The 12,552-nt window shown below is 44.3% G+C and overlaps 1 protein-coding gene across 1 annotated transcript in view; it reads right to left on the reverse strand.

The window, feature by feature from the left end:
* MYO3A (myosin IIIA) overlaps positions 1 to 12,552 on the reverse strand; it is a 1,274,985-nt gene that overhangs the window by 1,016,961 nt on the left and 245,472 nt on the right. The gene's annotated exons all lie outside the window — the stretch shown is intronic.

The raw sequence follows: 12,552 nt of genomic DNA on the forward strand, positions 1-12,552 counted from the left end.
CTACTCCTCGGTTTGAAGGAGAAGGCGAGGCAGCCCTGGACATGGGGGTTGATGTCGAAGACATCTCAGTCTTTGCAGAAGTCCAGTCACCACTAGACTACCAGTTGTCCGGGATCACGGTCACAGGCAAATTCTTCCTTGGGTGACAACTTGTCTTTTGGTCGATCAAGCTGCACTTCGATGATCTCTTAGGTCCAGCGGACTCGGGTGTAACTTAGAGCATTAGGTTCAGGTCTATGGTGCTGCACGGTGGCAGTTGGCAGCGGTGTGAAGATTCTGGGCTACCAACTGGCCCCAGGCGGCTTCTTCAAACGGTGTGGCCATGTGCTGCAAGCAGGAGGTCAGCCAACTGACCATGGGAGTTTTTTGCTTTGGCTGGATTCCAGAAATTACCTTTTCACAAGCAGGACAGAGGAGGCACAGTCCCCTTTGCTAGCCACCAGTTTCAGCAGGTGCAGTTCACTCAGGTGCGGCCACACTTTGCCGGTTGCACAGTACGGTAGGGCAGTCCTTCTTTGGTCCTTCTTCCAGGCCAGTTGAGATCCGAGGTCTAGATTCCAGGAGAGCCCCTTTCATCCTCAGAAAAGCCCTCTGGGGTTGGAGGCAGTTCGTAACCAAAGGGCTTCCCTCCCTCCTGATGACTACTTCCTGTGAGGTGTGGCATCTGGCTATCTAGGATGCACCATTCTGCCCACTTCATCATGGCAAAACCCCTTTGTGTCCGGAATTCCTTAGCTCAACCCAGGGGAGTGGCCAACAATGGGCTACATGCCCCTGGAAAACGGTTTGACAACTGGCTCACCTTCCCTGTCCTTAGTGCCAGCCTGTCTCAACAATAAAGCAGCCCCTCTCCCAAGTGATTCCCATTTGCCTTTCAAAGTCAGCGTCTCCTTTGAAGCTCTGCTTTTTGGTCAAGAACCATGTAGCTTCCTGCAGGAGGAAGGTAACACCTCTCTTCCATTCAGGCCCCTATTGTCTCCTTTCCTGGGAGTCGTTAGCACTTCTCCCCAGAAGACAGAAAGCTATTTGCGGGACAGACCCCCGGTATAACATTAAACAGGCAATGGAAACTTTAGGCAACTTCTAAAATTGCACTTTGTCCACCAGGTCATTAAATTCGTTTTAACTATTAAATCAGATTTAATGCACTGATTTTTTGGATACTTTACTGTACCAACTTTAGATTCCTATTCAGAAGTTAGTATGCTGAGATGTCCGTCTGTAACTCTGTACTTGCCAATGGGGCTACTAGCCTTTCCACAATAAAAACATCAATACAGGGTTGTTAATGCTGGAATATGTAGAAGTGCATGTTCCACTTTTTAACATACAGTACCCTGCCTTAGGACTTGTTAGGCCTACCCTATGGGTGACTTACAAATATTTAAAAAAGGAGGTTTGGGCTTTGCGATTACTTTAAATGGCAAAGTCGAGTTAGCAGTTCTAAACTGCCCTTCCAGTCTGCAGTGGCAGACTAGGAGTCATGCTGTACCTTGTCTTACTCATGGTAGAACAACTAGCGCTGCAGTTCAGGAGAGACACCTCGGCTTACAGACCGTAAATACCCCTGGTACCGTACACTAGAGATAAGAAAGTGAAGCCATGCCAACTGGGGACAAGCCAATTAAACACTGTTATGCTATTAATTGTGTTTGACCAATGACTTTGTGTTTCACCACTGCGCATATTAGTTGCTCAATGTTCACCAGTAGCACATTACATGTTGTATTCAGTTTAGCTGCCTATTGGCTTTAACATGGTATTAGACATTACATTTGGTATTCAGTTTAGCTGCCTATTGGCTTTAACATGGCAGTGGACATTACATTTGGTATTTAGGTTAGCTGCCTATTGGCTTTAACGTGGAGTTAGACATTGCAGTTGAGACATTGCAGATGAGCTGTGTTTTTCCAAGCTGTGTTTTTCCACATGATAGACCAAGCTGTGTTTTTCACACCAAACCCTAGCTGATAAGAGAGCGTAGATATTGTGTTTACCTCACAATCCAGTCTGGGAATGAGTGAAGTTTGGAGAATTGGCCACTCTCCAGGTTTATTCGGTTCCCACACTGAGCAAGCATTTTTGCTTTTAACGATGGCCCTGGGCAGCAGCGAGAGAAGGATCTTGACTTCAGGCAGGAACGGACGTCAGTTGCCTGTTCTCCCGTTTGGGTGGAAAATCTCTTTCTCGCAGTTGAACCGGAGTCATCAACTTGCAGCCCTTAGAAAGATGTGCGGAGTGATAGGCCCTACGGTGATGCAATTTTGACTTTTATGCTTTGCTTTGAAGTTATGCTATAATATAATCACATGTATTTGCTGTGTACATTGCAACTGAGAAGTACTTTGATATATTTTGCTTTCATTGCTGCAACTACTTCTAAACGTGTGCTTCCAACCTACTCATTTCGTCTTTCAGGAACCTCGTGGTGAAGTCATAATAATAATAAATGTCTTCTTTAAACTAAGAAGTGCATTCCAGAGAAGTTTTGTAAGCTCAGTCATAAGATAAGAGAAGGAAAGCGGAACATTTTGGCATTAATCGGCAGTCTGGGAGTCAGAGTTAGAGATTGGAAGTACACTATTTAAAAGTGTAATTGTTTTTTGTTGTTTAGAGAATTAAAGAAGCACGGCAGACCATGTTTGAAAATGCATGTGACGTTAAACTGCCTTATGGTGCTGTGAGAAACATGTTTTCTTGTTTATCAGGACTTTGTGAGTCTTGGGATGAGTGCTTCGTGCCTTTTGAAAAAAATGATGTTCCTTTTGTTCTTGACAGAAGGGTTTGGATACTTTTGTCTGCTTACAGAAAAATGCAGGAGAGATGTAGGCAGTTAGAACATGAAAATAAGAATTTACGTGAGCAAATTAGCCAGAACACATTATTGCAAGATAATGCTGAAATCTATAAAACTATTGCAGAAGAATCTGGCTTTTCCCATTCCAGTAATGGGAAGGTTAAAAAAGGGGGCGGCCAGTGTGATCCTCAGTGTGAGCAGAGCGTAGCGAAAGAGCAGCCCACAGTTTTTGGCAGTTGAAGTGCATTCTTTAACAGATTACACTGAGAACACAGTTAAGAATGTGATTTTCAGACCGCTTTTGCAAAGTACGATGTTTAAAATTAATTCAGGCAAGGCAGCAGTACTGCCGCAAAATGTGCAGTTACTGTGAATTCAGTGGAATCCAGAAAATAGACAGATGTTGTCACAAGTAAAACAAAAGATTTTAGAGTTTCTTACTATTTGCACTAAGCAAGAGACACTGAGTTTCATGAGCTTGTTTGATTTTTGGAAACAGTATAGCCCTCATCTGAGTGAAATCTTAACACTTTGGTACAAAGTAACTAGGAAAAAACATGAGCAGCTGTGTGCTTTTGATTTGGCAAATGAAATAATTCAGACTTTAGATTTGTGCGCAGTGCAAGAGGGAAACGCTGATTTACATGTAAGTCAGGAACAGGGGAGGACAAGAGTGCTCCTGGAACTTAGGATTAAGCTTTTGACTTGTTATTGGGCTCCAGTGAATACTGAGCAAATGACATTAAATGACAATGTAATTCTGAAACCTGAAATATCAAGCATGCAGTGGGTGAGGAGTTCACCTAAATCTCACAGTATAGGACAGGACCAGGAGGCTAGTATCATACACTGGATCTGGGACATGCAAGACAGGACTAGAATCACTGCAGCCCTACATGAACAGGTGTCACAAGCCCCTTTTCAGGATGAGGAGAGGGTGCAGGGAGTGCCACAGGTAAAAGAGTCACGAGTGAAATTGAGTGCACCATTTGAATTTGTGTCCCCTGAGGATAAAAAGCGTGCTTGTTTGACTAATGATTCATTGAGATGCATGAGTACTAACAGACAAGGGAAAGCAGTGTTATGCAATCCAGTTACTGAAAAGTTTTTGTCTACCACAGGAGAAAGAACAGAGTTGTACAATGTGTGTCAGTGTTTAAAGCAAGAGCTGCTTGAGATGTGTCATTTTTACACTGATTCTTGGTTCACTGCCAATGGTTTAGCCGTTTGGTTTTCCACATGGCTTGTACATAACTGGTTCAATTCCCTTGCAGATGTTAAAGAGAAAAATTCAGAGAGAGAAGTGTCCACCCAGAATTCTGACTTAGTGGGGATGGCTAAGTGGGTGCACCAGAAATGTGGACATCTGGGAGAAAAAAGCCACTTACAGGTGGGCAGAGATTAGAGAGATGCACATTCCCCTAGATTTGATCAAAACTGTGATTTTGCACTGTCCTAATTGTCAGCACGCACAACAAAGATCTGTCCCACTAACAGTCAAAGATCAGTTGGGGAGAGGAAAGTTACCAGGACAGATTAGGCAAATTGATCAGGTTTTAGGGGGAGTGATTGCTGCAGATCACCAAGTCGAAATTAAAGTTATTCTGATAACTAGAAGAGAATCTGATCCATTCATACAGATTGGAGACAGAATTGCCCAACTTGTCATAAGTGCAGTGAATGGAGGTTTGGTAAAGAAGGAGTCTGCCCCAACCCTTCTGACAGTGCAAGGAAAGTGAAGCTGTGGTGCAGCAGATAAAAACCTCAGTGCTAAGGTGTGGGTTGAATACCAGGTGACCCTCCAGAACCTGCAGAAATCATAACAAAGGGCCCCAAAAATGTCCTGCTGATTATAAAACAAGGAAAGGAAGAAGGATGGCACATTTCAGATGACAAATGTTATTTGCAAGAAAAGACATACTTTTTTCTTTTGTAGATCCTACTACGACTCGCCACAGACCATGAGTGTGCTGTATGGTCTCCCTTCGGGTGTGTGTGTGTGTGGGGACAGGAGAGGGACCGAACCCCCAACCTGAACCTGATTGATTAAAGTACCAACCCCATGGATCCATTTTGTGCAACTGGCGCCTTCAGTTCAAGTTCTACATGGGATCAATATAAAGTTTGTCAACTTGTTTGATTACATTCTTCCACTGGAACTAAGCAACCTTATCAGTTAACTGTCTGTGTTTTTTAATGTGGAACTCTGACTTTCGCTTACATTCCAGCAAACCTTTCAGGTGGACTGTGTACCTTTACATGAGTAGAACTCATGCTACATCAACTTGCTGTTTTAGAGACACTGCTCAATCAGTTATTATCTCAATCATACAGTAGTATATAAGTTTCAGGCTTTTCATTGTAGATTTATCTGATTTGAAAGGTTATGAGATCAATATGTTAATCCACTTCCATTGCTTTACAGTGATTGCTTTTATCATTCAAATCTGATTTGCTTATAATGTTTTTGTTTGTTGTTGTTTTTGTTTGAAATAAGAGGTATGTAAACAGAAATTCATTGGTCATAGGGTGGAGTGTTATGCTATTAATTGTGTTTGACCAACGACTGTGTTTCACCACTGCGCATATTAGTTGCTCAATGTTCACCAGTAGCACATTACATGTATTCAGTTTAGCTGCCTATTGGCTTTAACATGGCATTAGACATTACATTTGGTATTCAGTTTAGCTGCCTATTGGCTTTAACATGGCATTAGACATTACATTTGGTATTTAGGTTAGCTGCCTAATGGCTTTAAGTGGAGTTAGACATTGCAGATGAGCTGAGTTTTTCCAAGCTGTGTTTTTCCACATGTTTTTCACACCAAACCCTAGCTGATAAGAGAGCGTATATTTTGTGGTCACCTCTCAATCCAGTCTGGGAACGAGTGAAGTTTGGAGAATTGGCCACTCTCCAGGTTTATTCGGTTCCCACACTGAGAAAGCATTTTTGCTTTTAACGATGGCCCTGGGCAGCAGCGAGAGAAGGATCTTGACTTCAGGCAGGAACGGACGTCAGCTGCCTGTCTCCCGTTTGGGTGGAAAATCTCTTTCTCGCAGTTGAACCAGAGTCATCAACTTGCAGCCCTTAGAAAGATGAAGCGGAGTGATAGGCCCTACGGTGATGCAATTTTGACTTTTATGCTTTGCTTTGAAGTTATGCTATAATATAATCACATGTATTTGCTGTGTACATTGCAACTGAGAAGTACTTTGATATATTTTACTTTCATTGCTGCAACTACTTTTAAACATGTGCTTCCAACCTACTCATTTCGTTTTTCAGGAACCTCGTGGTGAAGTAATAATAATAATAAATGTCTTAACTAAGAAGTGCATTCCAGAGAAGTTTTGTAAGCTCGTCATAAGATAAGAGAAGGAAAGCAGAACAAACATACACCAATTTATGAGTCCAAGCACATGCACTGAGTCCTGTATAGCAGGGCTCAAGGCATTTCAGAGTGATTAGACTAATATCTTGTAGTCAAAATGGAGGCCAAAAGTGAGGGGTAAACCTGCAAAAAGTTTGTTTCCTTACAATATTGCTTTTCAATCATGCATGTATGTATGAGAGATAATGTTTTTTTTAATCTTTTATTTCAAATATCCAAAAGGGGTATAGCTGTCATTAGTACATCAAGTGCAGTGGCACAGGGGCTCAGGTGCATTAGGGTTCCACTGCACTCAAATTATAGTTGCTTTTTACTACCAACATGGGGACCCTTTTTCTATGATTGATTTAGTGTCCATACCACCTTTGATATGTCACTGGTACCCAAGTATCTGACAGGCATTGTACAGTTTTGCCAAGTACGTACAATACAAACTGCTAAATTTTGGGCTAAAATGTGAAAATAATAATGCTGAATATGTGATATATAATAATATGATATAATAATAACCTACTTATTTGATAAACCTCAGAAATATCACAGCCCTGTAGTTATTTGGACCTGTGCTTTGCCTTCTGAATAGGAACTCTGCATCTAATAAACAAAACTGCAAATGGCACTTTAAAGATTTATCATAAGGCTCACAGGTCTTTGGGAAGGAGACCCGGTCTATGGAGGGTTAGAGTTTGCTTTAAACATCGGTCTTGCATGGATCTGAGCAAACAGTCCGGCCCCTGAGCAACATTATCAACAGAGATTCTGTACTACTTAGCTGAGGATTCATATGCTGAACCTATAACTGTGGAGTTCAGACGTTCTACACAGTGGGTAGAGAATCAGTTGAATTTGCATATCTTTTCTACTGGGGAAGGTAATGGGTGTTTTTCACTTTTTAGGACTGGCCTAGAAACAGGTTTTTGTTATCTTGACAGCCGCATACCATAATAAAAAAGCAACAAAAAAAACACAAGATAAAAATACATATGTAGAGGGGCGTGAGTCAGCCCTCTTCATTCAAGGTTCGGTTCAACTGTCATTCACATTGTGCTTCGACACCAACAGCATAGAAAAACAAGCATTTTCAATGCAACGGGTCTCGCATTTATTCAAGTTAGACCTATTAGCGTTGTAAAGCAAAAAAAAAAGCAGCGCGATCGCTCTGCGTGTAAAATAAACAGATAAAATAGTCCGGTCTCCAGGCTGAAAACATCGCGCCTCGTATGTTTTTGGTACTTTACCGATGCTGTGTAGGTGGGGTAAACACCGGAAAATGCATCACGTATGCATGCCTTTCACGAATGAAAGTAAGCGGATTTTAAAAGGCAAGCCCACGACCAATGTAAGTGACTGACGTGGCATGGGCGTGGTTTCAAGCCCAAAGAGAGATTACAGAATGGACGGAGCACTTTGTGCTCGCCCATAATGAGTCCACCCACTTCAGCAATTAGCTAACTTGCACTGAGAGTGACAGCATTTTACCTGAACACACCTGCATATCCACCTAAAAATATGTGCACTTCAGTGCCATTCCTATCGGGCCAAAACTTTACTTTGCCAACACATTTTACTTTCCAATCTTTGACCCTTGTAAATTCGGTCTGTGAAAATAGTTACACAAGTGAGGAGTCCTGGTTGCCAGATTTAGTGCATTTAAAACATTTAAATGTACTTCAAACCAGTCCAAGTAATATTGAAGTAAAATCCTGCTTTTTTCTGCAAGTTTTGAATACATTTCTCAAAGAATTGATTATGCTGCAATCTGAATGAATATGATTGGGGGCTTTGTTTAGAGCTTGGCAGACAGGCTACTCAGAATACCAGGTTTGCCTAACTAACATTTGCTCCACTTTATTTAGTCATTTGGTTCTGCCAGAGGAAATGTTTGCTCATCTGCACCCCCCCCAAATCCCTCAAAGGAATGCTAATATTAGTCAACTTTTAGCAAAGAGTGAATGTTGTTGGATTTCAAGACCGAACTTTGTTAATAAGGGGTTAAACTCCATAGATGGATGGAACCGTATGGTGGCTATTTGATTTAGTTCTTATTTGCAATGGTCACTATTTCTAGTTTGCACGCCCTTTCTGACACAGCCTTTTTTCCTACGTCTAGAGTCTTCTTCATGTTGTCTCATTGAGTTTCTAATGATATTGGCCACTACTGAACTCACCTACTTATGATTATGTTTGTGCCTCAAGTCAGTTTCACTATCTATCTTGTGTCTTGAAGGCAGCCATGGCAGCCCTTTTTAGGTGTTGAACCCATTAAGCCCTTTAGGGCTTTTTTCAATGTTCACTTCGCTTCATAAATAACCCTTCCTATTTTTTTATGTATTGAGCCCTTCCAGGGCTTTTTTCAATATTCACTTGGCTTCATAGTTTTTTTTTAATGTTTTCATTATTGCTGAATCTAAGAGGTGCTTATTTTGATTTTTCCTCTTTACATACGATTCCAATTGGCTTATACACATCTCCAAAATATACTCCATTGTATACATCCATGCTGTGACAGACAGGACTGTCTTCCTTTACTTACCACCAAGTCAGTGCTGTCCAGCTTATCTGTATCCCTCAGGGGCCGCTGAGTTGGCCTTATGCCTGTGCGTACTCAAGCGTTCTTTTCCCACAACAATACTTTCTAATCAGGCCTGGCTCTCCTTGCAAACTAAATCACTACTGCGCCTGGTCCTCTTTGAGAACTGGTTTCACCCAAATTTTTAAACACCTTACTCGATTTGCTTTTCGGGGGTGGCCCGCACTCTTGATTCACTTGGAAGCGGCCATCTGCACTTTCCTTTGCAGGAGTCCATGGTTGAAGCCCAACATCGATTCCTGCGCAGCTTTACATTGGTTTTCTTTTCTCCACTCATTTACCTGAATTCTGTGGGAGCTTGCTGGTGTCCGTCACGGAAGCAGAAAGACAGCAGTTGGGGGGGGCAATCCAGCAGCCTTCCGCTGAAGCTGCAGTTCTCCAAATGTTTAAGTTTTTGTTTTAAGATTCCTCAAAATTGTGATCTGTTTTCACTAATGGCTTTAGACTAATGTTGCTTTCCTAACTGTAGAGAGCTAGCCAGAGAGCCATCCGGGCTCTCCTATATTTTGTAGCGTGCTCTGCGCATCCGGGGAGCCTATAAATAAAGACGGGGCTGCGCTGACGCAGTCCCCTGTGAGACAGCCAGTGTATACATCATTATTACATAGCCAAAAGGCCTTCACGACATTGGCGACGTGCGGCATATCAAATTTACCCGCGTGGCTGAGTAATGGATTGCGAAACACGCGACAGAGAAAAAAAAAGAAAAGGGAGAAGTTAAGCACCTAACGGCGGCGTACGAGGCAGTGTGAATAAGCCCCCGTTCCTCTCCCACCATCGTCGATAAGCTGAGTATTGTCAGCGTCTCACCTTGGCCGGAAGGGCTGTGCTGCGTCCTGCGGCTGTGGCCTTCGTTCGGCCGTGACCGGGCTGTGCAGCGGGTGCGCGGCTGTGGCCTTCGTTCGGCCGTGACCGGGCGGTGCTGCAGTGGTCTGGGAGGTGCTGCCCTGCCCCAACAATGGTGGCGAAGACGGCGAAGACTCCTGTTCTGCGCGCGGAGGCCAGAGGACTGGAGAATAGAGGATTCCCACCCGGAAGGTGAGCCCCGCTCTGCGCGCATCAAGGGGGACACCATGTGGCAGGAAAGGAGCGTCCTGAGACGCAAGGCGTCTGTTGCTGAGTAAAGGCAACACTGAATGCCGATCGTTTTCTCAGAAAGAGGAGGCCCAGAGAGTGAGCGGTCGACGGCAGCTGAGGGCGGTGTCCCTCCACATGTAATAAACTGTAATGCAGAAAAAAAAAAGACATTCTAAAGAGGAAATATTACACACTAAAAAAAAAAAAAAGTGAAGGAGAAAAGTGAAGACTATAAAATATTACACACTGAAAGAAAAAAAAGTGAAGGGGAAAAGTGAAAACTATAACAGTGGGAGAGACATTAAAAGGGGAGTGAGTAAGAGAAAAGGAAAGTTGAAAAAAAAAAAAGGAAGAGAAGCATTGGAAAAATAAGCTACACACAAGAGCTGTAGCCTTTCAGACAGTGTACACTTAGAGTAACAGCATGAGTGCGCCACCTCAAGAAAATCCCCAGCTCCCGGCACAACTAAACAACAGTGTTCATTCCTCAGTCACAGCGTTACCCCCGTTCAGCCAACTGATTGATCCGGCCACAGCGGCGCCAAGATGGCGCCTATGGTTAAATCGACTAGACAACTATTTCTGTGCCACAAGGGAAACGGATGGAGCGGTGCGCAGGTCACTAATGTTGCTGATGGGCGGAGATGAGTTACAAAAGTTGTTCGATTCACTCCCAGACACCAGGGACAAATCTGACTTTGATGCGGCTGTAACAGCTCTAAACAGGCACTTTGATCCCCAACTGAACTCAGACTATGAGCGCTTCAAACTTTGACAGGCGCAACAGACGGACATTGAATCAATGGACATGTTTTATGTACGATTAAGAAAGTTAGCATGTTCGTGTAGAGGGCTCAACCAGCAAGTAGAGATCAGGGCTCAGTTTATCCAGGGGTGCCGGTCCAACGCTCTACGAAAGCTCATTCTGTGACAGCAAGGTATCTCCCTCGACGAAATTCTAATCCTTGCACGCTCTCACAAACTGTCAGCGGTCCGGGCAGACGCCATGGCGGCAGTGCGAGGTCAGTCGTTGGCAGCGGCTTCGTCTACATGTCCAGTCCAGGTGAAAGAAGAGCAGGTAGATGCCATTCAGGCACGCCAAACACCAGGACGCTGACCAAACCTCTTTAGACCCAGAGAACGTGCCTGTGGGAGCTGCGGGTACGAACACAAGGCAACAATGGGATGCCCGGCAAAAGGAAAGTCTTGCAATCGCTGTGGCAAAGGTAATCATTTTGCAAAAGTGTGTAGGTCCGAAAGGAACAAGCAAGGGGATCAAAAGGGGAAGGACGCCAACGTCTGGATTGTAACCAAAGAGACTGAAGAGTTGAGAGACAGTACAGCCTCTGGTGCAACTGTCTTTGAGGAAGACGCGGAGGAGGACATTTTTGTAATTTCATTTACTGGCGGGAGACAACAAAAGAAGAGACTGCCTCCCATGAGTAACGTACAAGACAACAGCACGTTAGCATCAGTACTCATTGACACGGGGCGTCAGTTAACTTGATGGATGAGACCCTGTTTCAACAGTTAACTTCCACACCGTCTCTGACCCCGACTGCCACCAAGATATACAACTATGGAGGACAGGAGCCCCTTCGTCTGAAAGGAACGGTGGAGGTGTCAGTAACCAGTGGAGATCGCTCGACACAAGCAAAGTTCTATGTGGTGACAGGAGATCGAGGCACACAGTTGGGGTGTCACACCGCAGAGGATTTGGAGTTGGTATTCTTTGCCCGCCAAATATATGACTCTCAGGTGGAACGCCTCATCAGTGAGTTTTCGCAGCTCTTTGAGGGGCTGGGACGGCTAAAAGGGATGTGCATCAAACTCCACATAGACCTGAGTGTTGCCCCAGTCGCTCTGAGACATCGCCATGTGCCGTTCCATCTGCGGCAAGCAGTGGAAAAAGAGCTACAACTAGAGCTACAACTGCTCGAGGACCGGGAGTCATAGAAAGGGTAGATGGGCCAACACCCTGGGTTTCGCCTTTGGTGATAGCGCCAAAACCCAAGCAGCCCAGAGCTATTCACCTCTGAGTTGACATGCGCCTGCCAAAAAAGCCATCCGGAGGGAGAGACACATAACACCCACCATGGACGACATCATAGCAGATCTGAATGGGGCGCAATGGTTCTCAAAACTGGATCTCAACGCTGGCTATCATCAGCTGGACCCTGATAGCAGAAACATTACCACTTTCTCAACACACGTGGGGATCTGGCGCTACAAGAGACTGAGCTTTGGGGTATCCTCGGCCGCCGAAGTGTTCCAGAATGTCATTAGGGAGACGTTGTCAGGGCTGCCGGGGGTGATCAGTTTGTGTGATGACATCTTGATACACTCCAGGACAAGAGATGAACATCATCGCCATCTAAGGGCTATGTTGCAAAGACTAGTTGAAGCGGGGCTGACGCTTCCCACAAGAAATGTGTGTTTTATCAAACGTCAGTAGAATTCGTTGGCTACATCTTTTCAAAGGATGGTCTACAAGTGGATCCACGCAAAGCTGAGGCAATTCATCAAGCCCCAATTCGCCAAAATACAACAGACGTACGTAGTTTCTTGGGAATGGCCACGTATTGCGGGAGATTCATACCGCAGCTTGCCACGATGGCAGAGCCTCTTCGACAGCTCACAAAAGGACAACACTGCTGGGAGTGGAACCCGGCTGAGGACAAGGCGTTTGAGACATA

This window comes from Pleurodeles waltl, chromosome 10, assembly GCF_031143425.1.
Source record: "Pleurodeles waltl isolate 20211129_DDA chromosome 10, aPleWal1.hap1.20221129, whole genome shotgun sequence".
NCBI classification, from domain to species: Eukaryota; Metazoa; Chordata; class Amphibia; order Caudata; family Salamandridae; genus Pleurodeles; species Pleurodeles waltl.